General features: G+C 47.7%; 75 pseudogenes; all 75 read right to left on the reverse strand.

Moving 5' to 3' along the window:
- Nucleotides 1–58: 58 nt before the first annotated feature.
- On the reverse strand, nucleotides 59–232 carry LOC143794531 (U2 spliceosomal RNA; annotated as a pseudogene).
- A 176-nt stretch (nucleotides 233–408) lies between these two features.
- LOC143796333 (U2 spliceosomal RNA) lies at nucleotides 409–582 on the reverse strand (annotated as a pseudogene).
- A 176-nt stretch (nucleotides 583–758) lies between these two features.
- On the reverse strand, nucleotides 759–932 carry LOC143795765 (U2 spliceosomal RNA; annotated as a pseudogene).
- A 176-nt stretch (nucleotides 933–1,108) lies between these two features.
- Nucleotides 1,109–1,282, reverse strand: LOC143796334 (U2 spliceosomal RNA; annotated as a pseudogene).
- Nucleotides 1,283–1,458: 176 nt separating this feature from the next.
- Nucleotides 1,459–1,632, reverse strand: LOC143794404 (U2 spliceosomal RNA; annotated as a pseudogene).
- Nucleotides 1,633–1,808: 176 nt separating this feature from the next.
- Nucleotides 1,809–1,982, reverse strand: LOC143794464 (U2 spliceosomal RNA; annotated as a pseudogene).
- A 176-nt stretch (nucleotides 1,983–2,158) lies between these two features.
- Nucleotides 2,159–2,332, reverse strand: LOC143794335 (U2 spliceosomal RNA; annotated as a pseudogene).
- A 176-nt stretch (nucleotides 2,333–2,508) lies between these two features.
- Nucleotides 2,509–2,682, reverse strand: LOC143797035 (U2 spliceosomal RNA; annotated as a pseudogene).
- A 176-nt stretch (nucleotides 2,683–2,858) lies between these two features.
- LOC143796935 (U2 spliceosomal RNA) lies at nucleotides 2,859–3,032 on the reverse strand (annotated as a pseudogene).
- Nucleotides 3,033–3,207: 175 nt separating this feature from the next.
- Nucleotides 3,208–3,381, reverse strand: LOC143801560 (U2 spliceosomal RNA; annotated as a pseudogene).
- Nucleotides 3,382–3,579: 198 nt separating this feature from the next.
- Nucleotides 3,580–3,731, reverse strand: LOC143796084 (U2 spliceosomal RNA; annotated as a pseudogene).
- A 176-nt stretch (nucleotides 3,732–3,907) lies between these two features.
- LOC143796892 (U2 spliceosomal RNA) lies at nucleotides 3,908–4,081 on the reverse strand (annotated as a pseudogene).
- A 176-nt stretch (nucleotides 4,082–4,257) lies between these two features.
- Nucleotides 4,258–4,431, reverse strand: LOC143794532 (U2 spliceosomal RNA; annotated as a pseudogene).
- Nucleotides 4,432–4,607: 176 nt separating this feature from the next.
- Nucleotides 4,608–4,781, reverse strand: LOC143796335 (U2 spliceosomal RNA; annotated as a pseudogene).
- A 176-nt stretch (nucleotides 4,782–4,957) lies between these two features.
- Nucleotides 4,958–5,131, reverse strand: LOC143795766 (U2 spliceosomal RNA; annotated as a pseudogene).
- Nucleotides 5,132–5,307: 176 nt separating this feature from the next.
- On the reverse strand, nucleotides 5,308–5,481 carry LOC143796336 (U2 spliceosomal RNA; annotated as a pseudogene).
- Nucleotides 5,482–5,657: 176 nt separating this feature from the next.
- On the reverse strand, nucleotides 5,658–5,831 carry LOC143794388 (U2 spliceosomal RNA; annotated as a pseudogene).
- A 198-nt stretch (nucleotides 5,832–6,029) lies between these two features.
- On the reverse strand, nucleotides 6,030–6,181 carry LOC143796557 (U2 spliceosomal RNA; annotated as a pseudogene).
- Nucleotides 6,182–6,357: 176 nt separating this feature from the next.
- On the reverse strand, nucleotides 6,358–6,531 carry LOC143795246 (U2 spliceosomal RNA; annotated as a pseudogene).
- A 176-nt stretch (nucleotides 6,532–6,707) lies between these two features.
- Nucleotides 6,708–6,881, reverse strand: LOC143795247 (U2 spliceosomal RNA; annotated as a pseudogene).
- Nucleotides 6,882–7,056: 175 nt separating this feature from the next.
- Nucleotides 7,057–7,230, reverse strand: LOC143801561 (U2 spliceosomal RNA; annotated as a pseudogene).
- A 198-nt stretch (nucleotides 7,231–7,428) lies between these two features.
- On the reverse strand, nucleotides 7,429–7,580 carry LOC143796042 (U2 spliceosomal RNA; annotated as a pseudogene).
- A 176-nt stretch (nucleotides 7,581–7,756) lies between these two features.
- LOC143794413 (U2 spliceosomal RNA) lies at nucleotides 7,757–7,930 on the reverse strand (annotated as a pseudogene).
- Nucleotides 7,931–8,106: 176 nt separating this feature from the next.
- On the reverse strand, nucleotides 8,107–8,280 carry LOC143796337 (U2 spliceosomal RNA; annotated as a pseudogene).
- Nucleotides 8,281–8,478: 198 nt separating this feature from the next.
- LOC143796086 (U2 spliceosomal RNA) lies at nucleotides 8,479–8,630 on the reverse strand (annotated as a pseudogene).
- A 176-nt stretch (nucleotides 8,631–8,806) lies between these two features.
- On the reverse strand, nucleotides 8,807–8,980 carry LOC143796010 (U2 spliceosomal RNA; annotated as a pseudogene).
- Nucleotides 8,981–9,156: 176 nt separating this feature from the next.
- LOC143794763 (U2 spliceosomal RNA) lies at nucleotides 9,157–9,330 on the reverse strand (annotated as a pseudogene).
- Nucleotides 9,331–9,505: 175 nt separating this feature from the next.
- On the reverse strand, nucleotides 9,506–9,679 carry LOC143801562 (U2 spliceosomal RNA; annotated as a pseudogene).
- A 198-nt stretch (nucleotides 9,680–9,877) lies between these two features.
- On the reverse strand, nucleotides 9,878–10,029 carry LOC143795799 (U2 spliceosomal RNA; annotated as a pseudogene).
- Nucleotides 10,030–10,205: 176 nt separating this feature from the next.
- Nucleotides 10,206–10,379, reverse strand: LOC143794838 (U2 spliceosomal RNA; annotated as a pseudogene).
- Nucleotides 10,380–10,555: 176 nt separating this feature from the next.
- LOC143797033 (U2 spliceosomal RNA) lies at nucleotides 10,556–10,729 on the reverse strand (annotated as a pseudogene).
- A 176-nt stretch (nucleotides 10,730–10,905) lies between these two features.
- Nucleotides 10,906–11,079, reverse strand: LOC143796937 (U2 spliceosomal RNA; annotated as a pseudogene).
- Nucleotides 11,080–11,254: 175 nt separating this feature from the next.
- On the reverse strand, nucleotides 11,255–11,428 carry LOC143801564 (U2 spliceosomal RNA; annotated as a pseudogene).
- Nucleotides 11,429–11,626: 198 nt separating this feature from the next.
- On the reverse strand, nucleotides 11,627–11,778 carry LOC143796087 (U2 spliceosomal RNA; annotated as a pseudogene).
- Nucleotides 11,779–11,954: 176 nt separating this feature from the next.
- Nucleotides 11,955–12,128, reverse strand: LOC143796893 (U2 spliceosomal RNA; annotated as a pseudogene).
- A 176-nt stretch (nucleotides 12,129–12,304) lies between these two features.
- On the reverse strand, nucleotides 12,305–12,478 carry LOC143794533 (U2 spliceosomal RNA; annotated as a pseudogene).
- Nucleotides 12,479–12,654: 176 nt separating this feature from the next.
- Nucleotides 12,655–12,828, reverse strand: LOC143796339 (U2 spliceosomal RNA; annotated as a pseudogene).
- A 176-nt stretch (nucleotides 12,829–13,004) lies between these two features.
- Nucleotides 13,005–13,178, reverse strand: LOC143795767 (U2 spliceosomal RNA; annotated as a pseudogene).
- Nucleotides 13,179–13,354: 176 nt separating this feature from the next.
- Nucleotides 13,355–13,528, reverse strand: LOC143796340 (U2 spliceosomal RNA; annotated as a pseudogene).
- A 176-nt stretch (nucleotides 13,529–13,704) lies between these two features.
- On the reverse strand, nucleotides 13,705–13,878 carry LOC143794389 (U2 spliceosomal RNA; annotated as a pseudogene).
- Nucleotides 13,879–14,076: 198 nt separating this feature from the next.
- On the reverse strand, nucleotides 14,077–14,228 carry LOC143796558 (U2 spliceosomal RNA; annotated as a pseudogene).
- Nucleotides 14,229–14,404: 176 nt separating this feature from the next.
- Nucleotides 14,405–14,578, reverse strand: LOC143795248 (U2 spliceosomal RNA; annotated as a pseudogene).
- A 176-nt stretch (nucleotides 14,579–14,754) lies between these two features.
- On the reverse strand, nucleotides 14,755–14,928 carry LOC143795251 (U2 spliceosomal RNA; annotated as a pseudogene).
- A 175-nt stretch (nucleotides 14,929–15,103) lies between these two features.
- Nucleotides 15,104–15,277, reverse strand: LOC143801565 (U2 spliceosomal RNA; annotated as a pseudogene).
- A 198-nt stretch (nucleotides 15,278–15,475) lies between these two features.
- LOC143796043 (U2 spliceosomal RNA) lies at nucleotides 15,476–15,627 on the reverse strand (annotated as a pseudogene).
- Nucleotides 15,628–15,803: 176 nt separating this feature from the next.
- LOC143794415 (U2 spliceosomal RNA) lies at nucleotides 15,804–15,977 on the reverse strand (annotated as a pseudogene).
- Nucleotides 15,978–16,153: 176 nt separating this feature from the next.
- LOC143796341 (U2 spliceosomal RNA) lies at nucleotides 16,154–16,327 on the reverse strand (annotated as a pseudogene).
- Nucleotides 16,328–16,525: 198 nt separating this feature from the next.
- Nucleotides 16,526–16,677, reverse strand: LOC143796088 (U2 spliceosomal RNA; annotated as a pseudogene).
- Nucleotides 16,678–16,853: 176 nt separating this feature from the next.
- Nucleotides 16,854–17,027, reverse strand: LOC143796011 (U2 spliceosomal RNA; annotated as a pseudogene).
- Nucleotides 17,028–17,203: 176 nt separating this feature from the next.
- Nucleotides 17,204–17,377, reverse strand: LOC143794764 (U2 spliceosomal RNA; annotated as a pseudogene).
- Nucleotides 17,378–17,552: 175 nt separating this feature from the next.
- LOC143801566 (U2 spliceosomal RNA) lies at nucleotides 17,553–17,726 on the reverse strand (annotated as a pseudogene).
- Nucleotides 17,727–17,924: 198 nt separating this feature from the next.
- On the reverse strand, nucleotides 17,925–18,076 carry LOC143795800 (U2 spliceosomal RNA; annotated as a pseudogene).
- Nucleotides 18,077–18,252: 176 nt separating this feature from the next.
- On the reverse strand, nucleotides 18,253–18,426 carry LOC143794839 (U2 spliceosomal RNA; annotated as a pseudogene).
- A 176-nt stretch (nucleotides 18,427–18,602) lies between these two features.
- On the reverse strand, nucleotides 18,603–18,776 carry LOC143801567 (U2 spliceosomal RNA; annotated as a pseudogene).
- Nucleotides 18,777–18,974: 198 nt separating this feature from the next.
- On the reverse strand, nucleotides 18,975–19,126 carry LOC143796044 (U2 spliceosomal RNA; annotated as a pseudogene).
- Nucleotides 19,127–19,302: 176 nt separating this feature from the next.
- LOC143794416 (U2 spliceosomal RNA) lies at nucleotides 19,303–19,476 on the reverse strand (annotated as a pseudogene).
- Nucleotides 19,477–19,652: 176 nt separating this feature from the next.
- LOC143796342 (U2 spliceosomal RNA) lies at nucleotides 19,653–19,826 on the reverse strand (annotated as a pseudogene).
- A 198-nt stretch (nucleotides 19,827–20,024) lies between these two features.
- On the reverse strand, nucleotides 20,025–20,176 carry LOC143796089 (U2 spliceosomal RNA; annotated as a pseudogene).
- A 176-nt stretch (nucleotides 20,177–20,352) lies between these two features.
- Nucleotides 20,353–20,526, reverse strand: LOC143796012 (U2 spliceosomal RNA; annotated as a pseudogene).
- A 176-nt stretch (nucleotides 20,527–20,702) lies between these two features.
- Nucleotides 20,703–20,876, reverse strand: LOC143794765 (U2 spliceosomal RNA; annotated as a pseudogene).
- A 175-nt stretch (nucleotides 20,877–21,051) lies between these two features.
- On the reverse strand, nucleotides 21,052–21,225 carry LOC143801569 (U2 spliceosomal RNA; annotated as a pseudogene).
- A 198-nt stretch (nucleotides 21,226–21,423) lies between these two features.
- LOC143795802 (U2 spliceosomal RNA) lies at nucleotides 21,424–21,575 on the reverse strand (annotated as a pseudogene).
- A 198-nt stretch (nucleotides 21,576–21,773) lies between these two features.
- On the reverse strand, nucleotides 21,774–21,925 carry LOC143795571 (U2 spliceosomal RNA; annotated as a pseudogene).
- A 176-nt stretch (nucleotides 21,926–22,101) lies between these two features.
- Nucleotides 22,102–22,275, reverse strand: LOC143797198 (U2 spliceosomal RNA; annotated as a pseudogene).
- A 176-nt stretch (nucleotides 22,276–22,451) lies between these two features.
- Nucleotides 22,452–22,625, reverse strand: LOC143794864 (U2 spliceosomal RNA; annotated as a pseudogene).
- A 176-nt stretch (nucleotides 22,626–22,801) lies between these two features.
- Nucleotides 22,802–22,975, reverse strand: LOC143796343 (U2 spliceosomal RNA; annotated as a pseudogene).
- Nucleotides 22,976–23,151: 176 nt separating this feature from the next.
- On the reverse strand, nucleotides 23,152–23,325 carry LOC143794390 (U2 spliceosomal RNA; annotated as a pseudogene).
- A 176-nt stretch (nucleotides 23,326–23,501) lies between these two features.
- LOC143794465 (U2 spliceosomal RNA) lies at nucleotides 23,502–23,675 on the reverse strand (annotated as a pseudogene).
- A 176-nt stretch (nucleotides 23,676–23,851) lies between these two features.
- On the reverse strand, nucleotides 23,852–24,025 carry LOC143795757 (U2 spliceosomal RNA; annotated as a pseudogene).
- Nucleotides 24,026–24,201: 176 nt separating this feature from the next.
- Nucleotides 24,202–24,375, reverse strand: LOC143796992 (U2 spliceosomal RNA; annotated as a pseudogene).
- A 176-nt stretch (nucleotides 24,376–24,551) lies between these two features.
- LOC143796938 (U2 spliceosomal RNA) lies at nucleotides 24,552–24,725 on the reverse strand (annotated as a pseudogene).
- A 176-nt stretch (nucleotides 24,726–24,901) lies between these two features.
- On the reverse strand, nucleotides 24,902–25,075 carry LOC143796344 (U2 spliceosomal RNA; annotated as a pseudogene).
- A 198-nt stretch (nucleotides 25,076–25,273) lies between these two features.
- On the reverse strand, nucleotides 25,274–25,425 carry LOC143794487 (U2 spliceosomal RNA; annotated as a pseudogene).
- Nucleotides 25,426–25,601: 176 nt separating this feature from the next.
- LOC143801482 (U2 spliceosomal RNA) lies at nucleotides 25,602–25,775 on the reverse strand (annotated as a pseudogene).
- A 176-nt stretch (nucleotides 25,776–25,951) lies between these two features.
- On the reverse strand, nucleotides 25,952–26,125 carry LOC143796617 (U2 spliceosomal RNA; annotated as a pseudogene).
- Between the last annotated feature and the right edge of the window lie 171 nt (nucleotides 26,126–26,296).

Genomic DNA, 26,296 nt, shown 5'->3' on the forward strand with positions numbered 1-26,296 from the left:
ACGACAGTTCTGCGGTGTGCATGTGTTCAAGCTGTGCGCAACGCGTTTTGAATCTGCATAACCACACCCTCCATCCCCGTGAAGGTTCCGTGTGACAAAGCAAGCTCCATTTCCAGCTCCCTGTTCCAAAAATCCATTTAATATATTGTCCCCAAATAGGGGACGTATCAGATATTAAACTAATAAGAACAGACACTACGCTTGATCTTGAGCCATTTGGCCAAGAAGAGATGATCAGAAATGGTTTGCCACTTGGGCCGCACCAAGGCCTACAACCGACACCCACTGTGGAGACGTAGCAAAAGATTGCCGCAGGGAAGACATTTCCAGAAACTCTGGATGATCTGTCAATCATAGTTCTGCGGTGTGCATGTGTTCAAGCTGTGCGCAACGCGTTTTGAATCTGCATAACCACACCCTCCATCCCCGTGAAGGTTCCGTGTGACAAAGCAAGCTCCATTTCCAGCTCCCTGTTCCAAAAATCCATTTAATATATGGTCCCCAAATAGGGGATGTATCAGATATTAAACTAATAAGAACAGACACTACGCTTGATCTTGAGCCATTTGGCCGAGAAGAGATGATCAGAAATGGTTTGCCACTTGGGCCGCACCAAGGCCTACAACCGACACCCACTGTGGAGACGTAGCAAAAGATTGCCGCTGGGAAGACATTTCCAGAAACTCTGGATGATCTGTCGATGACAGTTCTGCGGTGTGCATGTGTTCAAGCTGTGCGCAACGCGTTTTGAATCTGCATAACCACACCCTCCACCCCCGTGAAGGTTCCGTGCGACAAAGCAAGCTCCATTTCCAGCTCCCTGTTCCAAAAATCCATTTAATATATTGTCCCCAAATAGGGGACGTATCAGATATTAAACTAATAAGAACAGACACTACGCTTGATCTTGAGCCATTTGGCCAAAAAGAGATGATCAGAAATGGTTTGCCACTTGGGCCACACCAAGGCCTACAACCGACACCCACTGTGGAGACGTAGCAAAAGATTGCCGCAGGGAAGACATTTCCAGAAACTCTGGATGATCTGTCAATCATAGTTCTGCGGTGTGCATGTGTTCAAGCTGTGCGCAACGCGTTTTGAATCTGCATAACCACACCCTCCATCCCCGTGAAGGTTCCGTGTGACAAAGCAAGCTCCATTTCCAGCTCCCTGTTCCAAAAATCCATTTAATATATGGTCCCCAAATAGGGGATGTATCAGATATTAAACTAATAAGAACAGACACTACGCTTGATCTTGAGCCATTTGGCCGAGAAGAGATGATCAGAAATGGTTTGCCACTTGGGCCGCACCAAGGCCTACAACCGACACCCACTGTGGAGACGTAGCAAAAGATTGCCGCAGGGAAGACATTTCCAGAAACTCTGGATGATCTGTCGATGACAGTTCTGCGGTGTGCATGTGTTCAAGCTGTGAGCAACGCGTTTTGAATCTGCATAACCACACCCTCCACCCCCGTGAAGGTTCCGTGCGACAAAGCAAGCTCCATTTCCAGCTCCCTGTTCCAAAAATCCATTTAATATATGGTCCCCAAATAGGGGACGTATCAGCTATTAAACTAATAAGAACAGACACTACGCTTGATCTTGAGCCATTTGGCCGAGAAGAGATGATCAGAAATGGTTTGCCACTTGGGCCGCACCAAGGCCTGCAACCGACACTTACTGTGGAGACGTAGCAAAAGATAGCCACAGGGAAGACATTTCCAGAAACTCTGGATGCTCTGTCGATGACAGTTCTGCGGTGTGCATGTGTTCAAGCTGTGCGCAACGCGTTTTGAATCTGCATAACCACACCCTCCATCCCCGTGAAGGTTCCGTGTGACAGAGCAAGCTCCATTTCCAGCTCCCTGGTCCAAAAATCCATTTAATATATGGTCCCCAAATAGGGGACGTATCAGATATTAAACTAATAAGAACAGACACTACGCTTGATCTTGAGCCATTTGGCCGAGAAGAGATGATCAGAAATGGTTTGCCACTTGGGCCGCACCAAGGCCTACAACCGACACCCACTGTGGAGACGTAGCAAAAGATTGCCGCAGGGAAGACATTTCCAGAAACTCTGGATGCTCTGTCGACGACAGTTCTGCGGTGTGCATGTGTTCAAGCTGTGCGCAACGCGTTTTGAATCTGCATAACCACACCCTCCATCCCCGTGAAGGTTCCGAGTGACAGAGCAAGCTCCATTTCCAGCTCCCTGTTCCAAAAATCCATTTAATATATGGTCCCCAAATAGGGGACGTATCAGATATTAAACTAATAAGAACAGACACTATGCTTGATCTTGAGCCATTTGGCCGAGAAGAGATGATCAGAAATGGTTTGCCACTTGGGCCGCACCAAGGCCTACAACCGACACCCACTGTGGAGACGTAGCAAAAGATTGCCGCAGGGAAGACATTTCCAGAAACTCTGGATGCTCTGTCGATGACAGTTCTGCGGTGTGCATGTGTTCAAGCTGTGCGCAACGCATTTTGAATCTGCATAACCACACCCTCCATCCCCGTGAAGGTTCCGTGTGACAAAGCAAGCTCCATTTCCAGCTCCCTGTTCCAAAAATCCATGTAATATATGGTCCCCAAATAGGGGACGTATCAGATATTAAACTAATTAGAACAGACACTACGCTTGATCTTGAGCCATTTGGCCGAGAAGAGATGATCAGAAATGGTTTGCCACTTGGGCCGCACCAAGGCCTACAACAGACACCAACTGTGGAGACGTAGCAAAAGATTGCCGCAGGGAAGACATTTCCAGAAACTCTGGATGCTCTGTCGATGACAGTTCTGCGGTGTGCATGTGTTCAAGCTGTGCGCAACGCGTTTTGAATCTGCATAACCACACCCTCCATCCCCGTGAAGGTTCCGTGTGACAAAGCAAGCTCCATTTCCAGCTCCCTGTTCCAAAAATTTATTTAATATATGGTCCCCAAATAGGGGACGTATCAGATATTAAACTAATAAGAACAGACACTACGCTTGATTTTGAGCCATTTGGCCGAGAAGAGATGATCAGAAATGGTTTGCCACTTGGGCCACACCAAGGCCTACAACCGACATCCACTGTGAGACGTAGCAAAAGATTGCCGCAGGGAAGACATTTCCAGAAACTCTGGATGCTCTATCGATGACAGTTCTGCGGTGTGCATGTGTTCAAGCTGTGCGCAACGCGTTTTGAATCTGCATAACCACACCCTCCATCCCCGTGAAGGTTCCGTGCGACAAAGCAAGCTCCATTTCCAGCTCCCTGTTCCAAAAATCCATTTAATATATGGTCCCCAAATAGGGGACGTATCAGATATTAAACTAATAAGAACAGACACTACACTTGATCTTGAGCCATTTGGCCGAGAAGAGATGATCAGAAATGGTTTGCCACTTGGGCCGCACCAAGGCCTACAACCGACACCCACTGTGGAGACGTAGCAAAAGATTGCCGCAGGGAAGACATTTCCAGAAACTCTGGATGCTCTGTCGATGACAGTTCTGCGGTGTGCATGTGTTCAAGCTGTGCGCAACGCGTTTTGAATCTGCATAACCACACCCTTCATCCCCGTGAAGGTTCCGTGTGACAAAGCAAGCTCCATTTCCAGCTCCCTGTTCCAAAAATCCATTTAATGTATGGTCCCCAAATAGGGGACGTATCAGATATTAAACTAATAAGAACAGACACTACGCTTGATCTTGAGCCATTTGGCCGAGAAGAGATGATCAGAAATGGTTTGCCACTTGGGCCGCACCAAGGCCTACAACCGACATCCACTGCGGAGACGTAGCAAAAGATTGCCGCAGGGAAGACATTTCCAGAAACTCTGGATGCTCTGTCGATGACAGTTCTGCGGTGTGCATGTGTTCAAGCTGTGCGCAACGCGTTTTGAATCTGCATAACCACACCCTCCATCCCCGTGAAGGTTCCGTGTGACAAAGCAAGCTCCATTTCCAGCTCCCTGTTCCAAAAATCCATTTAATATATGGTCCCCAAATAGGGGACGTATCAGATATTAAACTAATAAGAACAGACACTACGCTTCATCTTGAGCCATTTGGCCGAGAAGAGATGATCAAAAATGGTTTGCCACTTGGGCCGCACCAAGGCCTACAACCGACACCCACTGTGGAGACGTAGCAAAAGATTGCCGCAGGGAAGACATTTCCAGAAACTCTGGATGCTCTGTCGACGACAGTTCTGTGGTGTGCATGTGTTCAAGCTGTGCGCAACGCGTTTTGAATCTGCATAACCACACCCTCCATCCCCGTGAAGGTTCCGTGTGACAAAGCAAGCTCCATTTCCAGCTCCCTGTTCCAAAAATCCATTTAATATATTGTCCCCAAATAGGGGACGTATCAGATATTAAACTAATAAGAACAGACACTACGCTTGATCTTGAGCCATTTGGCCAAGAAGAGATGATCAGAAATGGTTTGCCACTTGGGCCGCACCAAGGCCTACAACCGACACCCACTGTGGAGACGTAGCAAAAGATTGCCGCAGGGAAGACATTTCCAGAAACTCTGCATGATCTGTCAATCATAGTTCTGCGGTGTGCATGTGTTCAAGCTGTGCGCAACGCGTTTTGAATCTGCATAACCACACCCTCCATCCCCGTGAAGGTTCCGTGTGACAAAGCAAGCTCCATTTCCAGCTCCCTGTTCCAAAAATCCATTTAATATATGGTCCCCAAATAGGGGATGTATCAGATATTAAACTAATAAGAACAGACACTACGCTTGATCTTGAGCCATTTGGCCGAGAAGAGATGATCAGAAATGGTTTGCCACTTGGGCCGCACCAAGGCCTACAACCGACACCCACTGTGGAGACGTAGCAAAAGATTGCCGCTGGGAAGACATTTCCAGAAACTCTGGATGATCTGTCGATGACAGTTCTGCGGTGTGCATGTGTTCAAGCTGTGCGCAACGCGTTTTGAATCTGCATAACCACACCCTCCACCCCCGTGAAGGTTCCGTGCGACAAAGCAAGCTCCATTTCCAGCTCCCTGTTCCAAAAATCCATTTAATATATTGTCCCCAAATAGGGGACGTATCAGATATTAAACTAATAAGAACAGACACTACGCTTGATCTTGAGCCATTTGGCCAAAAAGAGATGATCAGAAATGGTTTGCCACTTGGGCCACACCAAGGCCTACAACCGACACCCACTGTGGAGACGTAGCAAAAGATTGCCGCAGGGAAGACATTTCCAGAAACTCTGGATGATCTGTCAATCATAGTTCTGCGGTGTGCCTGTGTTCAAGCTGTGCGCAACGCGTTTTGAATCTGCATAACCACACCCTCCATCCCCGTGAAGGTTCCGTGTGACAAAGCAAGCTCCATTTCCAGCTCCCTGTTCCAAAAATCCATTTAATATATGGTCCCCAAATAGGGGATGTATCAGATATTAAACTAATAAGAACAGACACTACGCTTGATCTTGAGCCATTTGGCCGAGAAGAGATGATCAGAAATGGTTTGCCACTTGGGCCGCACCAAGGCCTACAACCGACACCCACTGTGGAGACGTAGCAAAATATTGCCGCAGGGAAGACATTTCCAGAAACTCTGGATGATCTGTCGATGACAGTTCTGCGGTGTGCATGTGTTCAAGCTGTGCGCAACGCGTTTTGAATCTGCATAACCACACCCTCCACCCCCGTGAAGGTTCCGTGCGACAAAGCAAGCTCCATTTCCAGCTCCCTGTTCCAAAAATCCATTTAATATATGGTCCCCAAATAGGGGACGTATCAGCTATTAAACTAATAAGAACAGACACTACGCTTGATCTTGAGCCATTTGGCCGAGAAGAGATGATCAGAAATGGTTTGCCACTTGGGCCGCACCAAGGCCTGCAACCGACACTTACTGTGGAGACGTAGCAAAAGATAGCCGCAGGGAAGACATTTCCAGAAACTCTGGATGCTCTGTCGATGACAGTTCTGCGGTGTGCATGTGTTCAAGCTGTGCGCAACGCGTTTTGAATCTGCATAACCACACCCTCCATCCCCGTGAAGGTTCCATGTGACAGAGCAAGCTCCATTTCCAGCTCCCTGTTCCAAAAATCCATTTAATATATGGTCTCCAAATAGGGGACGTATCAGATATTAAACTAATAAGAACAGACACTACGCTTGATCTTGAGCCATTTGGCCGAGAAGAGATGATCAGAAATGGTTTGCCACTTGGGCCGCACCAAGGCCTACAACCGACACCCACTGTGGAGACGTAGCAAAAGATTGCCGCAGGGAAGACATTTCCAGAAACTCTGGATGCTCTGTCGATGACAGTTCTGCGGTGTGCATGTGTTCAAGCTGTGCGCAACGCGTTTTGAATCTGCATAACCACACCCTCCATCCCCGTGAAGGTTCCGTGTGACAAAGCAAGCTCCATTTCCAGCTCCCTGTTCCAAAAATCCATTTAATATATGGTCCCCAAATAGGGGACGTATCAGATATTAAACTAATAAGAACAGACACTACGCTTGATCTTGAGCCATTTGGCCGAGAAGAGATGATCAGAAATGGTTTGCCACTTGGGCCGCACCAAGGCCTACAACCGACACCAACTGTGGAGACGTAGCAAAAGATTGCCGCAGGGAAGACATTTCCAGAAACTCTGGATGCTCTGTCGATGACAGTTCTGCGGTGTGCATGTGTTCAAGCTGTGCGCAACGCGTTTTGAATCTGCATAACCACACCCTCCATCCCCGTGAAGGTTCCGTGTGACAAAGCAAGCTCCATTTCCAGCTCCCTGTTCCAAAAATCCATTTAATATATGGTCCCCAAATAGGGGACGTATCAGATATTAAACTAATAAGAACAGACACTACGCTTGATCTTGAGCCATTTGGCCGAGAAGAGATGATCAGAAATGGTTTGCCACTTGGGCCACACCAAGGCCTACAACCGACATCCACTGTGAGACGTAGCAAAAGATTGCCACAGGGAAGACATTTCCAGAAACTCTGGATGCTCTATCGATGACAGTTCTGCGGTGTGCATGTGTTCAAGCTGTGCGCAACGCGTTTTGAATCTGCATAACCACACCCTCCATCCCCGTGAAGGTTCCGTGCGACAAAGCAAGCTCCATTTCCAGCTCCCTGTTCCAAAAATCCATTTAATATATGGTCCCCAAATAGGGGACGTATCAGATATTAAACTAATAAGAACAGACACTACACTTGATCTTGAGCCATTTGGCCGAGAAGAGATGATCAGAAATGGTTTGCCACTTGGGCCGCACCAAGGCCTACAACCGACACCCACTGTGGAGACGTAGCAAAAGATTGCCGCAGGGAAGACATTTCCAGAAACTCTGGATGCTCTGTCGATGACAGTTCTGCGGTGTGCATGTGTTCAAGCTGTGCGCAACGCATTTTGAATCTGCATAACCACACCCTTCATCCCCGTGAAGGTTCCGTGTGACAAAGCAAGCTCCATTTCCAGCTCCCTGTTCCAAAAATCCATTTAATGTATGGTCCCCAAATAGGGGACGTATCAGATATTAAACTAATAAGAACAGACACTACGCTTGATCTTGAGCCATTTGGCCGAGAAGAGATGATCAGAAATGGTTTGCCACTTGGGCCGCACCAAGGCCTACAACCGACATCCACTGTGGAGACGTAGCAAAAGATTGCCGCAGGAAAGACATTTCCAGAAACTCTGGATGCTCTGTCGATGACAGTTCTGCGGTGTGCATGTGTTCAAACTGTGCGCAACGCGTTTTGAATCTGCATAACCACACCCTCCATCCCCGTGAAGGTTCCGTGTGACAAAGCAAGCTCCATTTCAAGCTCCCTGTTCCAAAAATCCATTTAATATATTGTCCCCAAATAGGGGACGTATCAGATATTAAACTAATAAGAACAGACACTACGCTTGATCTTGAGCCATTTGGCCAAGAAGAGATGATCAGAAATGGTTTGCCACTTGGGCCGCACCAAGGCCTACAACCGACACCCACTGTGGAGACGTAGCAAAAGATTGCCGCAGGGAAGACATTTCCAGAAACTCTGGATGATCTGTCAATCATAGTTCTGCGGTGTGCATGTGTTCAAGCTGTGCGCAACGCGTTTTGAATCTGCATAACCACACCCTCCATCCCCGTGAAGGTTCCGTGTGACAAAGCAAGCTCCATTTCCAGCTCCCTGTTCCAAAAATCCATTTAATATATGGTCCCCAAATAGGGGATGTATCAGATATTAAACTAATAAGAACAGACACTACGCTTGATCTTGAGCCATTTGGCCGAGAAGAGATGATCAGAAATGGTTTGCCACTTGGGCCGCACCAAGGCCTACAACCGACACCCACTGTGGAGACGTAGCAAAAGATTGCCGCAGGGAAGACATTTCCAGAAACTCTGGATGCTCTGTCGATGACAGTTCTGCGGTGTGCATGTGTTCAAGCTGTGCGCAACGCGTTTTGAATCTGCATAACCACACCCTTCATCCCCGTGAAGGTTCCGTGTGACAAAGCAAGCTCCATTTCCAGCTCCCTGTTCCAAAAATCCATTTAATGTATGGTCCCCAAATAGGGGACGTATCAGATATTAAACTAATAAGAACAGACACTACGCTTGATCTTGAGCCATTTGGCCGAGAAGAGATGATCAGAAATGGTTTGCCACTTGGGCCGCACCAAGGCCTACAACCGACACCCACTGTGGAGACGTAGCAAAAGATTGCCGCAGGGAAGACATTTCCAGAAACTCTGGATGCTCTGTCGATGACAGTTCTGCGGTGTGCATGTGTTCAAGCTGTGCGCAACGCATTTTGAATCTGCATAACCACACCCTCCATCCCCGTGAAGGTTCCGTGTGACAAAGCAAGCTCCATTTCCAGCTCCCTGTTCCAAAAATCCATTTAATGTATGGTCCCCAAATAGGGGACGTATCAGATATTAAACTAATAAGAACAGACACTACGCTTGATCTTGAGCCATTTGGCCGAGAAGAGATGATCAGAAATGGTTTGCCACTTGGGCCGCACCAAGGCCTACAACCGACACCAACTGTGGAGACGTAGCAAAAGATTGCCGCAGGGAAGACATTTCCAGAAACTCTGGATGCTCTGTCGATGACAGTTCTGCGGTGTGCATGTGTTCAAGCTGTGCGCAACGCGTTTTGAATCTGCATAACCACACCCTCCATCCCCGTGAAGGTTCCGTGTGATAAAGCAAGCTCCATTTCCAGCTCCCTGTTCCAAAAATCCATTTAATATATGGTCCCCAAATAGGGGACGTATCAGATATTAAACTAATAAGAACAGACACTACGCTTGATCTTGAGCCATTTGGCCGAGAAGAGATGATCAGAAATGGTTTGCCACTTGGGCCGCACCAAGGCCTACAACCGACATCCACTGTGAGACGTAGCAAAAGATTGCCGCAGGGAAGACATTTCCAGAAACTCTGGATGCTCTATCGATGACAGTTCTGCGGTGTGCATGTGTTCAAGCTGTGCGCAACGCGTTTTGAATCTGCATAACCACACCCTCCATCCCCGTGAAGGTTCCGTGCGACAAAGCAAGCTCCATTTCCAGCTCCCTGTTCCAAAAATCCATTTAATATATGGTCCCCAAATAGGGGACGTATCAGATATTAAACTAATAAGAACAGACACTACACTTGATCTTGAGCCATTTGGCCGAGAAGAGATGATCAGAAATGGTTTGCCACTTGGGCCGCACCAAGGCCTACAACCGACACCCACTGTGGAGACGTAGCAAAAGATTGCCGCAGGGAAGACATTTCCAGAAACTCTGGATGCTCTGTCGATGACAGTTCTGCGGTGTGCATGTGTTCAAGCTGTGCGCAACGCGTTTTGAATCTGCATAACCACACCCTTCATCCCCGTGAAGGTTCCGTGTGACAAAGCAAGCTCCATTTCCAGCTCCCTGTTCCAAAAATCCATTTAATATATGGTCCCCAAATAGGGGACGTATCAGATATTAAACTAATAAGAACAGACACTACGCTTGATCTTGAGCCATTTGGCCGAGAAGAAATGATCAGAAATGGTTTGCCACTTGGGCCGCACCAAGGCCTACAACCGACATCCACTGTGGAGACGTAGCAAAAGATTGCCGCAGGGAAGACATTTCCAGAAACTCTGGATGCTCTGTCGATGACAGTTCTGCGGTGTGCATGTGTTCAAGCTGTGCGCAACGCGTTTTGAATCTGCATAACCACACCCTCCATCCCCGTGAAGGTTCCGTGTGACAAAGCAAGCTCCATTTCCAGCTCCCAGTTCCAAAAATCCATTTAATATATGGTCCCCAAATAGGGGACGTATCAGATATTAAACTAATAAGAACAGACACTACGCTTGATCTTGAGCCATTTGGCCGAGAAGAGATGATCAGAAATGGTTTGCCACTTGGGCCGCACCAAGGCCTACAACCGACACCCACTGTGGAGACGTAGCAAAAGATTGCCGCAGGAAAGACATTTCCAGAAACTCTGGATGCTCTATCGATGACAGTTCTGCGGTGTGCATGTGTTCAAGCTGTGCGCAACGCGTTTTGAATCTGCATAACCACACCCTCCATCCCCGTGAAGGTTCCGTGTGACAAAGCAAGCTCCATTTCCAGCTCCCTGTTCCAAAAATCCATGTAATATATGGTCCCCAAATAGGGGACGTATCAGATATTAAACTAATTAGAACAGACACTACGCTTGATCTTGAGCCATTTGGCCGAGAAGAGATGATCAGAAATGGTTTGCCACTTGGGCCGCACCAAGGCCTACAACAGACACCAACTGTGGAGACGTAGCAAAAGATTGCCGCAGGGAAGACATTTCCAGAAACTCTGGATGCTCTGTCGATGACAGTTCTGCGGTGTGCATGTGTTCAAGCTGTGCGCAACGCGTTTTGAATCTGCATAACCACACCCTCCATCCCCGTGAAGGTTCCGTGTGACAAAGCAAGCTCCATTTCCAGCTCCCTGTTCCAAAAATTTATTTAATATATGGTCCCCAAATAGGGGACGTATCAGATATTAAACTAATAAGAACAGACACTACGCTTGATTTTGAGCCATTTGGCCGAGAAGAGATGATCAGAAATGGTTTGCCACTTGGGCCACACCAAGGCCTACAACCGACATCCACTGTGAGACGTAGCAAAAGATTGCCGCAGGGAAGACATTTCCAGAAACTCTGGATGCTCTATCGATGACAGTTCTGCGGTGTGCATGTGTTCAAGCTGTGCGCAACGCGTTTTGAATCTGCATAACCACACCCTCCATCCCCGTGAAGGTTCCGTGCGACAAAGCAAGCTCCATTTCCAGCTCCCTGTTCCAAAAATCCATTTAATATATGGTCCCCAAATAGGGGACGTATCAGATATTAAACTAATAAGAACAGACACTACACTTGATCTTGAGCCATTTGGCCGAGAAGAGATGATCAGAAATGGTTTGCCACTTGGGCCGCACCAAGGCCTACAACCGACACCCACTGTGGAGACGTAGCAAAAGATTGCCGCAGGGAAGACATTTCCAGAAACTCTGGATGCTCTGTCGATGACAGTTCTGCGGTGTGCATGTGTTCAAGCTGTGCGCAACGCGTTTTGAATCTGCATAACCACACCCTTCATCCCCGTGAAGGTTCCGTGTGACAAAGCAAGCTCCATTTCCAGCTCCCTGTTCCAAAAATCCATTTAATGTATGGTCCCCAAATAGGGGACGTATCAGATATTAAACTAATAAGAACAGACACTACGCTTGATCTTGAGCCATTTGGCCGAGAAGAGATGATCAGAAATGGTTTGCCACTTGGGCCGCACCAAGGCCTACAACCGACATCCACTGCGGAGACGTAGCAAAAGATTGCCGCAGGGAAGACATTTCCAGAAACTCTGGATGCTCTGTCGATGACAGTTCTGCGGTGTGCATGTGTTCAAGCTGTGCGCAACGCGTTTTGAATCTGCATAACCACACCCTCCATCCCCGTGAAGGTTCCGTGTGACAAAGCAAGCTCCATTTCCAGCTCCCTGTTCCAAAAATCCATTTAATATATGGTCCCCAAATAGGGGACGTATCAGATATTAAACTAATAAGAACAGACACTACGCTTCATCTTGAGCCATTTGGCCGAGAAGAGATGATCAAAAATGGTTTGCCACTTGGGCCGCACCAAGGCCTACAACCGACACCCACTGTGGAGACGTAGCAAAAGATTGCCGCAGGGAAGACATTTCCAGAAACTCTGGATGCTCTGTCGACGACAGTTCTGCGGTGTGCATGTGTTCAAGCTGTGCGCAACGCGTTTTGAATCTGCATAACCACACCCTCCATCCCCGTGAAGGTTCCGTGTGACAAAGCAAGCTCCATTTCCAGCTCCCTGTTCCAAAAATCCATTTAATATATTGTCCCCAAATAGGGGACGTATCAGATATTAAACTAATAAGAACAGACACTACGCTTGATCTTGAGCCATTTGGCCAAGAAGAGATGATCAGAAATGGTTTGCCACTTGGGCCGCACCAAGGCCTACAACCGACACCCACTGTGGAGACGTAGCAAAAGATTGCCGCAGGGAAGACATTTCCAGAAACTCTGGATGATCTGTCAATCATAGTTCTGCGGTGTGCATGTGTTCAAGCTGTGCGCAACGCGTTTTGAATCTGCATAACCACACCCTCCATCCCCGTGAAGGTTCCGTGTGACAAAGCAAGCTCCATTTCCAGCTCCCTGTTCCAAAAATCCATTTAATATATGGTCCCCAAATAGGGGATGTATCAGATATTAAACTAATAAGAACAGACACTACGCTTGATCTTGAGCCATTTGGCCGAGAAGAGATGATCAGAAATGGTTTGCCACTTGGGCCGCACCAAGGCCTACAACCGACACCCACTGTGGAGACGTAGCAAAAGATTGCCGCTGGGAAGACATTTCCAGAAACTCTGGATGATCTGTCGATGACAGTTCTGCGGTGTGCATGTGTTCAAGCTGTGCGCAACGCGTTTTGAATCTGCATAACCACACCCTCCACCCCCGTGAAGGTTCCGTGCGACAAAGCAAGCTCCATTTCCAGCTCCCTGTTCCAAAAATCCATTTAATATATTGTCCCCAAATAGGGGACGTATCAGATATTAAACTAATAAGAACAGACACTACGCTTGATCTTGAGCCATTTGGCCAAAAAGAGATGATCAGAAATGGTTTGCCACTTGGGCCACACCAAGGCCTACAACCGACACCCACTGTGGAGACGTAGCAAAAGATTGCCGCAGGGAAGACATTTCCAGAAACTCTGGATGATCTGTCAATCATAGTTCTGCGGTGTGCATGTGTTCAAGCTGTGCGCAACGCGTTTTGAATCTGCATAACCACACCCTCCATCCCCGTGAAGGTTCCGTGTGACAAAGCAAGCTCCATTTCCAGCTCCCTGTTCCAAAAATCCATTTAATATATGGTCCCCAAATAGGGGATGTATCAGATATTAAACTAATAAGAACAGACACTACGCTTGATCTTGAGCCATTTGGCCGAGAAGAGATGATCAGAAATGGTTTGCCACTTGGGCCGCACCAAGGCCTACAACCGACACCCACTGTGGAGACGTAGCAAAATATTGCCGCAGGGAAGACATTTCCAGAAACTCTGGATGATCTGTCGATGACAGTTCTGCGGTGTGCATGTGTTCAAGCTGTGCGCAACGCGTTTTGAATCTGCATAACCACACCCTCCACCCCCGTGAAGGTTCCGTGCGACAAAGCAAGCTCCATTTCCAGCTCCCTGTTCCAAAAATCCATTTAATATATGGTCCCCAAATAGGGGACGTATCAGCTATTAAACTAATAAGAACAGACACTACGCTTGATCTTGAGCCATTTGGCCGAGAAGAGATGATCAGAAATGGTTTGCCACTTGGGCCGCACCAAGGCCTGCAACCGACACTTACTGTGGAGACGTAGCAAAAGATAGCCGCAGGGAAGACATTTCCAGAAACTCTGGATGCTCTGTCGATGACAGTTCTGCGGTGTGCATGTGTTCAAGCTGTGCGCAACGCGTTTTGAATCTGCATAACCACACCCTCCATCCCCGTGAAGGTTCCATGTGACAGAGCAAGCTCCATTTCCAGCTCCCTGTTCCAAAAATCCATTTAATATATGGTCTCCAAATAGGGGACGTATCAGATATTAAACTAATAAGAACAGACACTACGCTTGATCTTGAGCCATTTGGCCGAGAAGAGATGATCAGAAATGGTTTGCCACTTGGGCCGCACCAAGGCCTACAACCGACACCCACTGTGGAGACGTAGCAAAAGATTGCCGCAGGGAAGACATTTCCAGAAACTCTGGATGCTCTGTCGATGACAGTTCTGCGGTGTGCATGTGTTCAAGCTGTGCGCAACGCGTTTTGAATCTGCATAACCACACCCTCCATCCCCGTGAAGGTTCCGTGTGACAAAGCAAGCTCCATTTCCAGCTCCCTGTTCCAAAAATCCATTTAATATATGGTCCCCAAATAGGGGACGTATCAGATATTAAACTAATAAGAACAGACACTACGCTTGATCTTGAGCCATTTGGCCGAGAAGAGATGATCAGAAATGGTTTGCCACTTGGGCCGCACCAAGGCCTACAACCGACACCAACTGTGGAGACGTAGCAAAAGATTGCCGCAGGGAAGACATTTCCAGAAACTCTGGATGCTCTGTCGATGACAGTTCTGCGGTGTGCATGTGTTCAAGCTGTGCGCAACGCGTTTTGAATCTGCATAACCACACCCTCCATCCCCGTGAAGGTTCCGTGTGACAAAGCAAGCTCCATTTCCAGCTCCCTGTTCCAAAAATCCATTTAATATATGGTCCCCAAATAGGGGACGTATCAGATATTAAACTAATAAGAACAGACACTACGCTTGATCTTGAGCCATTTGGCCGAGAAGAGATGATCAGAAATGGTTTGCCACTTGGGCCACACCAAGGCCTACAACCGACATCCACTGTGAGACGTAGCAAAAGATTGCCACAGGGAAGACATTTCCAGAAACTCTGGATGCTCTATCGATGACAGTTCTGCGGTGTGCATGTGTTCAAGCTGTGCGCAACGCGTTTTGAATCTGCATAACCACACCCTCCATCCCCGTGAAGGTTCCGTGCGACAAAGCAAGCTCCATTTCCAGCTCCCTGTTCCAAAAATCCATTTAATATATGGTCCCCAAATAGGGGACGTATCAGATATTAAACTAATAAGAACAGACACTACACTTGATCTTGAGCCATTTGGCCGAGAAGAGATGATCAGAAATGGTTTGCCACTTGGGCCGCACCAAGGCCTACAACCGACACCCACTGTGGAGACGTAGCAAAAGATTGCCGCAGGGAAGACATTTCCAGAAACTCTGGATGCTCTGTCGATGACAGTTCTGCGGTGTGCATGTGTTCAAGCTGTGCGCAACGCATTTTGAATCTGCATAACCACACCCTTCATCCCCGTGAAGGTTCCGTGTGACAAAGCAAGCTCCATTTCCAGCTCCCTGTTCCAAAAATCCATTTAATGTATGGTCCCCAAATAGGGGACGTATCAGATATTAAACTAATAAGAACAGACACTACGCTTGATCTTGAGCCATTTGGCCGAGAAGAGATGATCAGAAATGGTTTGCCACTTGGGCCGCACCAAGGCCTACAACCGACATCCACTGTGGAGACGTAGCAAAAGATTGCCGCAGGAAAGACATTTCCAGAAACTCTGGATGCTCTGTCGATGACAGTTCTGCGGTGTGCATGTGTTCAAACTGTGCGCAACGCGTTTTGAATCTGCATAACCACACCCTCCATCCCCGTGAAGGTTCCGTGTGACAAAGCAAGCTCCATTTCAAGCTCCCTGTTCCAAAAATCCATTTAATATATTGTCCCCAAATAGGGGACGTATCAGATATTAAACTAATAAGAACAGACACTACGCTTGATCTTGAGCCATTTGGCCAAGAAGAGATGATCAGAAATGGTTTGCCACTTGGGCCGCACCAAGGCCTACAACCGACACCCACTGTGGAGACGTAGCAAAAGATTGCCGCAGGGAAGACATTTCCAGAAACTCTGGATGATCTGTCAATCATAGTTCTGCGGTGTGCATGTGTTCAAGCTGTGCGCAACGCGTTTTGAATCTGCATAACCACACCCTCCATCCCCGTGAAGGTTCCGTGTGACAAAGCAAGCTCCATTTCCAGCTCCCTGTTCCAAAAATCCATTTAATATATGGTCCCCAAATAGGGGATGTATCAGATATTAAACTAATAAGAACAGACACTACGCTTGATCTTGAGCCATTTGGCCGAGAAGAGATGATCAGAAATGGTTTGCCACTTGGGCCGCACCAAGGCCTACAACCGACACCCACTGTGGAGACGTAGCAAAAGATTGCCGCAGGGAAGACATTTCCAGAAACTCTGGATGCTCTGTCGATGACAGTTCTGCGGTGTGCATGTGTTCAAGCTGTGCGCAACGCGTTTTGAATCTGCATAACCACACCCTTCATCCCCGTGAAGGTTCCGTGTGACAAAGCAAGCTCCATTTCCAGCTCCCTGTTCCAAAAATCCATTTAATGTATGGTCCCCAAATAGGGGACGTATCAGATATTAAACTAATAAGAACAGACACTACGCTTGATCTTGAGCCATTTGGCCGAGAAGAGATGATCAGAAATGGTTTGCCACTTGGGCCGCACCAAGGCCTACAACCGACACCCACTGTGGAGACGTAGCAAAAGATTGCCGCAGGGAAGACATTTCCAGAAACTCTGGATGCTCTGTCGATGACAGTTCTGCGGTGTGCATGTGTTCAAGCTGTGCGCAACGCATTTTGAATCTGCATAACCACACCCTCCATCCCCGTGAAGGTTCCGTGTGACAAAGCAAGCTCCATTTCCAGCTCCCTGTTCCAAAAATCCATTTAATGTATGGTCCCCAAATAGGGGACGTATCAGATATTAAACTAATAAGAACAGACACTACGCTTGATCTTGAGCCATTTGGCCGAGAAGAGATGATCAGAAATGGTTTGCCACTTGGGCCGCACCAAGGCCTACAACCGACACCAACTGTGGAGACGTAGCAAAAGATTGCCGCAGGGAAGACATTTCCAGAAACTCTGGATGCTCTGTCGATGACAGTTCTGCGGTGTGCATGTGTTCAAGCTGTGCGCAACGCGTTTTGAATCTGCATAACCACACCCTCCATCCCCGTGAAGGTTCCGTGTGATAAAGCAAGCTCCATTTCCAGCTCCCTGTTCCAAAAATCCATTTAATATATGGTCCCCAAATAGGGGACGTATCAGATATTAAACTAATAAGAACAGACACTACGCTTGATCTTGAGCCATTTGGCCGAGAAGAGATGATCAGAAATGGTTTGCCACTTGGGCCGCACCAAGGCCTACAACCGACATCCACTGTGAGACGTAGCAAAAGATTGCCGCAGGGAAGACATTTCCAGAAACTCTGGATGCTCTATCGATGACAGTTCTGCGGTGTGCATGTGTTCAAGCTGTGCGCAACGCGTTTTGAATCTGCATAACCACACCCTCCATCCCCGTGAAGGTTCCGTGCGACAAAGCAAGCTCCATTTCCAGCTCCCTGTTCCAAAAATCCATTTAATATATGGTCCCCAAATAGGGGACGTATCAGATATTAAACTAATAAGAACAGACACTACACTTGATCTTGAGCCATTTGGCCGAGAAGAGATGATCAGAAATGGTTTGCCACTTGGGCCGCACCAAGGCCTACAACCGACACCCACTGTGGAGACGTAGCAAAAGATTGCCGCAGGGAAGACATTTCCAGAAACTCTGGATGCTCTGTCGATGACAGTTCTGCGGTGTGCATGTGTTCAAGCTGTGCGCAACGCGTTTTGAATCTGCATAACCACACCCTTCATCCCCGTGAAGGTTCCGTGTGACAAAGCAAGCTCCATTTCCAGCTCCCTGTTCCAAAAATCCATTTAATATATGGTCCCCAAATAGGGGACGTATCAGATATTAAACTAATAAGAACAGACACTACGCTTGATCTTGAGCCATTTGGCCGAGAAGAAATGATCAGAAATGGTTTGCCACTTGGGCCGCACCAAGGCCTACAACCGACATCCACTGTGGAGACGTAGCAAAAGATTGCCGCAGGGAAGACATTTCCAGAAACTCTGGATGCTCTGTCGATGACAGTTCTGCGGTGTGCATGTGTTCAAGCTGTGCGCAACGCGTTTTGAATCTGCATAACCACACCCTCCATCCCCGTGAAGGTTCCGTGTGACAAAGCAAGCTCCATTTCCAGCTCCCAGTTCCAAAAATCCATTTAATATATGGTCCCCAAATAGGGGACGTATCAGATATTAAACTAATAAGAACAGACACTACGCTTGATCTTGAGCCATTTGGCCGAGAAGAGATGATCAGAAATGGTTTGCCACTTGGGCCGCACCAAGGCCTACAACCGACACCCACTGTGGAGACGTAGCAAAAGATTGCCGCAGGAAAGACATTTCCAGAAACTCTGGATGCTCTATCGATGACAGTTCTGCGGTGTGCATGTGTTCAAGCTGTGCGCAACGCGTTTTGAATCTGCATAACCACACCCTCCATCCCCGTGAAGGTTCCGTGCGACAAAGCAAGCTCCATTTCCAGCTCCCTGTTCCAAAAATCCATTTAATATATGGTCCCCAAATAGGGGACGTATCAGATATTAAACTAATAAGAACAGACACTACACTTGATCTTGAGCCATTTGGCCGAGAAGAGATGATCAGAAATGGTTTGCCACTTGGGCCGCACCAAGGCCTACAACCGACACCCACTGTGGAGACGTAGCAAAAGATTGCCGCAGGGAAGACATTTCCAGAAACTCTGGATGCTCTGTCGATGACAGTTCTGCGGTGTGCATGTGTTCAAGCTGTGCGCAACGCATTTTGAATCTGCATAACCACACCCTTCATCCCCGTGAAGGTTCCGTGTGACAAAGCAAGCTCCATTTCCAGCTCCCTGTTCCAAAAATCCATTTAATGTATGGTCCCCAAATAGGGGACGTATCAGATATTAAACTAATAAGAACAGACACTACGCTTGATCTTGAGCCATTTGGCCGAGAAGAGATGATCAGAAATGGTTTGCCACTTGGGCCGCACCAAGGCCTACAACCGACATCCACTGTGGAGACGTAGCAAAAGATTGCCGCAGGAAAGACATTTCCAGAAACTCTGGATGCTCTGTCGATGACAGTTCTGCGGTGTGCATGTGTTCAAACTGTGCGCAACGCGTTTTGAATCTGCATAACCACACCCTCCATCCCCGTGAAGGTTCCGTGTGACAAAGCAAGCTCCATTTCAAGCTCCCTGTTCCAAAAATCCATTTAATATATTGTCCCCAAATAGGGGACGTATCAGATATTAAACTAATAAGAACAGACACTACGCTTGATCTTGAGCCATTTGGCCAAGAAGAGATGATCAGAAATGGTTTGCCACTTGGGCCGCACCAAGGCCTACAACCGACACCCACTGTGGAGACGTAGCAAAAGATTGCCGCAGGGAAGACATTTCCAGAAACTCTGGATGATCTGTCAATCATAGTTCTGCGGTGTGCATGTGTTCAAGCTGTGCGCAACGCGTTTTGAATCTGCATAACCACACCCTCCATCCCCGTGAAGGTTCCGTGTGACAAAGCAAGCTCCATTTCCAGCTCCCTGTTCCAAAAATCCATTTAATATATGGTCCCCAAATAGGGGATGTATCAGATATTAAACTAATAAGAACAGACACTACGCTTGATCTTGAGCCATTTGGCCGAGAAGAGATGATCAGAAATGGTTTGCCACTTGGGCCGCACCAAGGCCTACAACCGACACCCACTGTGGAGACGTAGCAAAAGATTGCCGCAGGGAAGACATTTCCAGAAACTCTGGATGCTCTGTCGATGACAGTTCTGCGGTGTGCATGTGTTCAAGCTGTGCGCAACGCGTTTTGAATCTGCATAACCACACCCTTCATCCCCGTGAAGGTTCCGTGTGACAAAGCAAGCTCCATTTCCAGCTCCCTGTTCCAAAAATCCATTTAATGTATGGTCCCCAAATAGGGGACGTATCAGATATTAAACTAATAAGAACAGACACTACGCTTGATCTTGAGCCATTTGGCCGAGAAGAGATGATCAGAAATGGTTTGCCACTTGGGCCGCACCAAGGCCTACAACCGACACCCACTGTGGAGACGTAGCAAAAGATTGCCGCAGGGAAGACATTTCCAGAAACTCTGGATGCTCTGTCGATGACAGTTCTGCGGTGTGCATGTGTTCAAGCTGTGCGCAACGCATTTTGAATCTGCATAACCACACCCTCCATCCCCGTGAAGGTTCCGTGTGACAAAGCAAGCTCCATTTCCAGCTCCCTGTTCCAAAAATCCATTTAATGTATGGTCCCCAAATAGGGGACGTATCAGATATTAAACTAATAAGAACAGACACTACGCTTGATCTTGAGCCATTTGGCCGAGAAGAGATGATCAGAAATGGTTTGCCACTTGGGCCGCACCAAGGCCTACAACCGACACCAACTGTGGAGACGTAGCAAAAGATTGCCGCAGGGAAGACATTTCCAGAAACTCTGGATGCTCTGTCGATGACAGTTCTGCGGTGTGCATGTGTTCAAGCTGTGCGCAACGCGTTTTGAATCTGCATAACCACACCCTCCATCCCCGTGAAGGTTCCGTGTGATAAAGCAAGCTCCATTTCCAGCTCCCTGTTCCAAAAATCCATTTAATATATGGTCCCCAAATAGGGGACGTATCAGATATTAAACTAATAAGAACAGACACTACGCTTGATCTTGAGCCATTTGGCCGAGAAGAGATGATCAGAAATGGTTTGCCACTTGGGCCGCACCAAGGCCTACAACCGACATCCACTGTGAGACGTAGCAAAAGATTGCCGCAGGGAAGACATTTCCAGAAACTCTGGATGCTCTATCGATGACAGTTCTGCGGTGTGCATGTGTTCAAGCTGTGCGCAACGCGTTTTGAATCTGCATAACCACACCCTCCATCCCCGTGAAGGTTCCGTGCGACAAAGCAAGCTCCATTTCCAGCTCCCTGTTCCAAAAATCCATTTAATATATGGTCCCCAAATAGGGGACGTATCAGATATTAAACTAATAAGAACAGACACTACACTTGATCTTGAGCCATTTGGCCGAGAAGAGATGATCAGAAATGGTTTGCCACTTGGGCCGCACCAAGGCCTACAACCGACACCCACTGTGGAGACGTAGCAAAAGATTGCCGCAGGGAAGACATTTCCAGAAACTCTGGATGCTCTGTCGATGACAGTTCTGCGGTGTGCATGTGTTCAAGCTGTGCGCAACGCGTTTTGAATCTGCATAACCACACCCTTCATCCCCGTGAAGGTTCCGTGTGACAAAGCAAGCTCCATTTCCAGCTCCCTGTTCCAAAAATCCATTTAATATATGGTCCCCAAATAGGGGACGTATCAGATATTAAACTAATAAGAACAGACACTACGCTTGATCTTGAGCCATTTGGCCGAGAAGAAATGATCAGAAATGGTTTGCCACTTGGGCCGCACCAAGGCCTACAACCGACATCCACTGTGGAGACGTAGCAAAAGATTGCCGCAGGGAAGACATTTCCAGAAACTCTGGATGCTCTGTCGATGACAGTTCTGCGGTGTGCATGTGTTCAAGCTGTGCGCAACGCGTTTTGAATCTGCATAACCACATCCTCCATCCCCGTGAAGGTTCCGTGTGACAAAGCAAGCTCCATTTCCAGCTCCCAGTTCCAAAAATCCATTTAATATATGGTCCCCAAATAGGGGACGTATCAGATATTAAACTAATAAGAACAGACACTACGCTTGATCTTGAGCCATTTGGCCGAGAAGAGATGATCAGAAATGGTTTGCCACTTGGGCCGCACCAAGGCCTACAACCGACACCCACTGTGGAGACGTAGCAAAAGATTGCCGCAGGAAAGACATTTCCAGAAACTCTGGATGCTCTATCGATGACAGTTCTGCGGTGTGCATGTGTTCAAGCTGTGCACAATGCGTTTTGAATCTGCATAACCACACCCTCCATCCCCGTGAAGGTTCCGTGTGACAAAGCAAGCTCCATTTCCAGCTCCCTGTTCCAAAAATCCATTTAATATATGGTCCCCAAATAAGGGACGTATCAGATATTAAACTAATAAGAACAGACACTACGCTTCATCTTGAGCCATTTGGCCGAGAAGAGATGATCAAAAATGGTTTGCCACTTGGGCCGCACCAAGGCCTACAACCGACACCCACTGTGGAGACGTAGCAAAAGATTGCCGCAGGGAAGACATTTCCAGAAACTCTGGATGCTCTGTCGATGACAGTTCTGCGGTGTGCATGTGTTCAAGCTGTGCGCAACGCGTTTTGAATCTGCATAACCACACCCTCCATCCCCGTGAAGGTTCCGTGTGACAAAGCAAGCTCCATTTCCAGCTCCCTGTTCCAAAAATCCATTTAATATATTGTCCCCAAATAGGGGACGTATCAGATATTAAACTAATAAGAACAGACACTACACTTGATCTTGAGCCATTTGGCCAGGAAGAGATGATCAGAAATGGTTTGCCACTTGGGCCGCACCAAGGCCTACAACCGACACCCACTGTGGAGATGTAGCAAAAGATTGCCGCAGGGAAGACATTTCCAGAAACTCTGGATGATCTGTCAATGATAGTTCTGCGGTGTGCATGTGTTCAAGCTGTGCGCAACGCGTTTTGAATCTGCATAACCACACCCTCCATCCCCGTGAAGGTTCCGTGTGACAAAGCAAGCTCCATTTCCAGCTCCCTGTTCCAAAAATCCATTTAATATATGGTCCCCAAATAGGGGATGTATCAGATATTAAACTAATAAGAACAGACACTACGCTTGATCTTGAGCCATTTGGCCGAGAAGAGATGATCAGAAATGGTTTGCCACTTGGGCCGCACCAAGGCCTACAACCGACACCCACTGTGGAGACGTAGCAAAAGATTGCCACAGGGAAGACATTTCCAGAAACTCTGGATGATCTGTCGATGACAGTTCTGCGGTGTGCATGTGTTCAAGCTGTGCGCAACGCGTTTTGAATCTGCATAACCACACCCTCCACCCCCGTGAAGGTTCCGTGCGACAAAGCAAGCTCCATTTCCAGCTCCCTGTTCCAAAAATCCATTTAATATATGGTCCCCAAATAGGGGACGTATCAGCTATTAAACTAATAAGAACAGACACTACGCTTGATCTTGAGCCATTTGGCCGAGAAGAGATGATCAGAAGTGGTTTGCCACTTGGGCCGCACCAAGGCCTGCAACCGACACTTACTGTGGAGACGTAGCAAAAGATAGCCGCAGGGAAGACATTTCCAGAAACTCTGGATGCTCTGTCGATGACAGTTCTGCGGTGTGCATGTGTTCAAGCTGTGCGCAACGCGTTTTGAATCTGCATAACCACACCCTCCATCCCCGTGAAGGTTCCGTGTGACAGAGCAAGCTCCATTTCCAGCTCCCTGGTCCAAAAATCCATTTAATATATGGTCCCCAAATAGGGGACGTATCAGATATTAAACTAATAAGAACAGACACTACGCTTGATCTTGAGCCATTTGGCCGAGAAGAGATGATCAGAAATGGTTTGCCACTTGGGCCGCACCAAGGCCTACAACCGACACCCACTGTGGAGACGTAGCAAAAGATTGCCGCAGGGAAGACATTTCCAGAAACTCTGGATGCTCTGTCGACGACAGTTCTGCGGTGTGCATGTGTTCAAGCTGTGCGCAACGCGTTTTGAATCTGCATAACCACACCCTCCATCCCCGTGAAGGTTCCGAGTGACAGAGCAAGCTCCATTTCCAGCTCCCTGTTCCAAAAATCCATTTAATATATGGTCCCCAAATAGGGGACGTATCAGATATTAAACTACTAAGAACAGACACTACGCTTGATCTTGAGCCATTTGGCCGAGAAGAGATGATCAGAAATGGTTTGCCACTTGGGCCGCACCAAGGCCTACAACCGACACCCACTGTGGAGACGTAGCAAAAGATTGCCGCAGGGAAGACATTTCCAGAAACTCTGGATGCTCTGTCGATGACAGTTCTGCGGTGTGCATGTGTTCAAGCTGTGCGCAACGCATTTTGAATCTGCATAACCACACCCTCCATCCCCGTGAAGGTTCCGTGTGACAAAGCAAGCTCCATTTCCAGCTCCCTGTTCCAAAAATCCATTTAATATATGGTCCCCAAATAGGGGACGTATCAGATATTAAACTAATTAGAACAGACACTACGCTTGATCTTGAGCCATTTGGCCGAGAAGAGATGATCAGAAATGGTTTGCCACTTGGGCCGCACCAAGGCCTACAACCGACACCAACTGTGGAGATGTAGCAAAAGATTGCCGCAGGGAAGACATTTCCAGAAACTCTGGATGCTCTGTCGATGACAGTTCTGCGGTGTGCATGTGTTCAAGCTGTGCGCAACGCGTTTTGAATCTGCATAACCACACCCTCCATCCCCGTGAAGGTTCCGTGTGACAAAGCAAGCTCCATTTCCAGCTCCCTGTTCCAAAAATTTATTTAATATATGGTCCCCAAATAGGGGACGTATCAGATATTAAACTAATAAGAACAGACACTACGCTTGATTTTGAGCCATTTGGCCGAGAAGAGATGATCAGAAATGGTTTGCCACTTGGGCCACACCAAGGCCTACAACCGACACCCACTGTGGAGACGTAGCAAAAGATTGCCGCAGGGAAGACATTTCCAGAAACTCTGGATGATCTGTCAATCATAGTTCTGCGGTGTGCATGTGTTCAAACTGTGCGCAACGCGTTTTGAATCTGCATAACCACACCCTCCATCCCCGTGAAGGTTCCGTGTGACAAAGCAAGCTCCATTTCCAGCTCCCTGTTCCAAAAATCCATTTAATATATGGTCCCCAAATAGGGGATGTATCAGATATTAAACTAATAAGAACAGACACTACGCTTGATCTTGAGCCATTTGGCCGAGAAGAGATGATCAGAAATGGTTTGCCACTTGGGCCGCACCAAGGCCTGCAACCGACACTTACTGTGGAGACGTAGCAAAAGATAGCCGCAGGGAAGACATTTCCAGAAACTCTGGATGCTCTGTCGATGACAGTTCTGCGGTGTGCATGTGTTCAAGCTGTGCGCAACGCGTTTTGAATCTGCATAACCACACCCTCCATCCCCGTGAAGGTTCCATGTGACAGAGCAAGCTCCATTTCCAGCTCCCTGTTCCAAAAATCCATTTAATATATGGTCCCCAAATAGGGGACGTATCAGATATTAAACTAATAAGAACAGACACTACGCTTGATCTTGAGCCATTTGGCCGAGAAGAGATGATCAGAAATGGTTTGCCACTTGGGCCGCACCAAGGCCTACAACCGACACCCACTGTGGAGACGTAGCAAAAGATTGCCGCAGGGAAGACATTTCCAGAAACTCTGGATGCTCTGTCGATGACAGTTCTGCGGTGTGCATGTGTTCAAGCTGTGCGCAACGCGTTTTGAATCTGCATAACCACACCCTCCATCCCCGTGAAGGTTCCGAGTGACAGAGCAAGCTCCATTTCCAGCTCCCTGTTCCAAAAATCCATTTAATATATGGTCCCCAAATAGGGGACGTATCAGATATTAAACTAATAAGAACAGACACTACGCTTGATCTTGAGCCATTTGGCCGAGAAGAGATGATCAGAAATGGTTTGCCACTTGGGCCGCACCAAGGCCTACAACCGACACCCACTGTGGAGACGTAGCAAAAGATTGCCGCAGGGAAGACATTTCCAGAAACTCTGGATGCTCTGTCGATGACAGTTCTGCGGTGTGCATGTGTTCAAGCTGTGCGCAACGCATTTTGAATCTGCATAACCACACCCTCCATCCCCGTGAAAGTTCCGTGTGACAAAGCAAGCTCCATTTCCAGCTCCCTGTTCCAAAAATCCATTTAATATATGGTCCCCAAATAGGGGACGTATCAGATATTAAACTAATAAAAACAGACACTACGCTTGATCTTGAGCCATTTGGCCGAGAAGAGATGATCAGAAATGGTTTGCCACTTGGGCCGCACCAAGGCCTACAACCGACACCAACTGTGGAGACGTAGCAAAATATTGCCGCAGGGAAGACATTTCCAGAAACTCTGGATGCTCTGTCGATGACAGTTCTGCGGTGTGCATGTGTTCAAGCTGTGCGCAACGCGTTTTGAAT

This window comes from Ranitomeya variabilis, chromosome 1, assembly GCF_051348905.1.
Source record: "Ranitomeya variabilis isolate aRanVar5 chromosome 1, aRanVar5.hap1, whole genome shotgun sequence".
NCBI lineage: Eukaryota > Metazoa > Chordata > Amphibia > Anura > Dendrobatidae > Ranitomeya > Ranitomeya variabilis.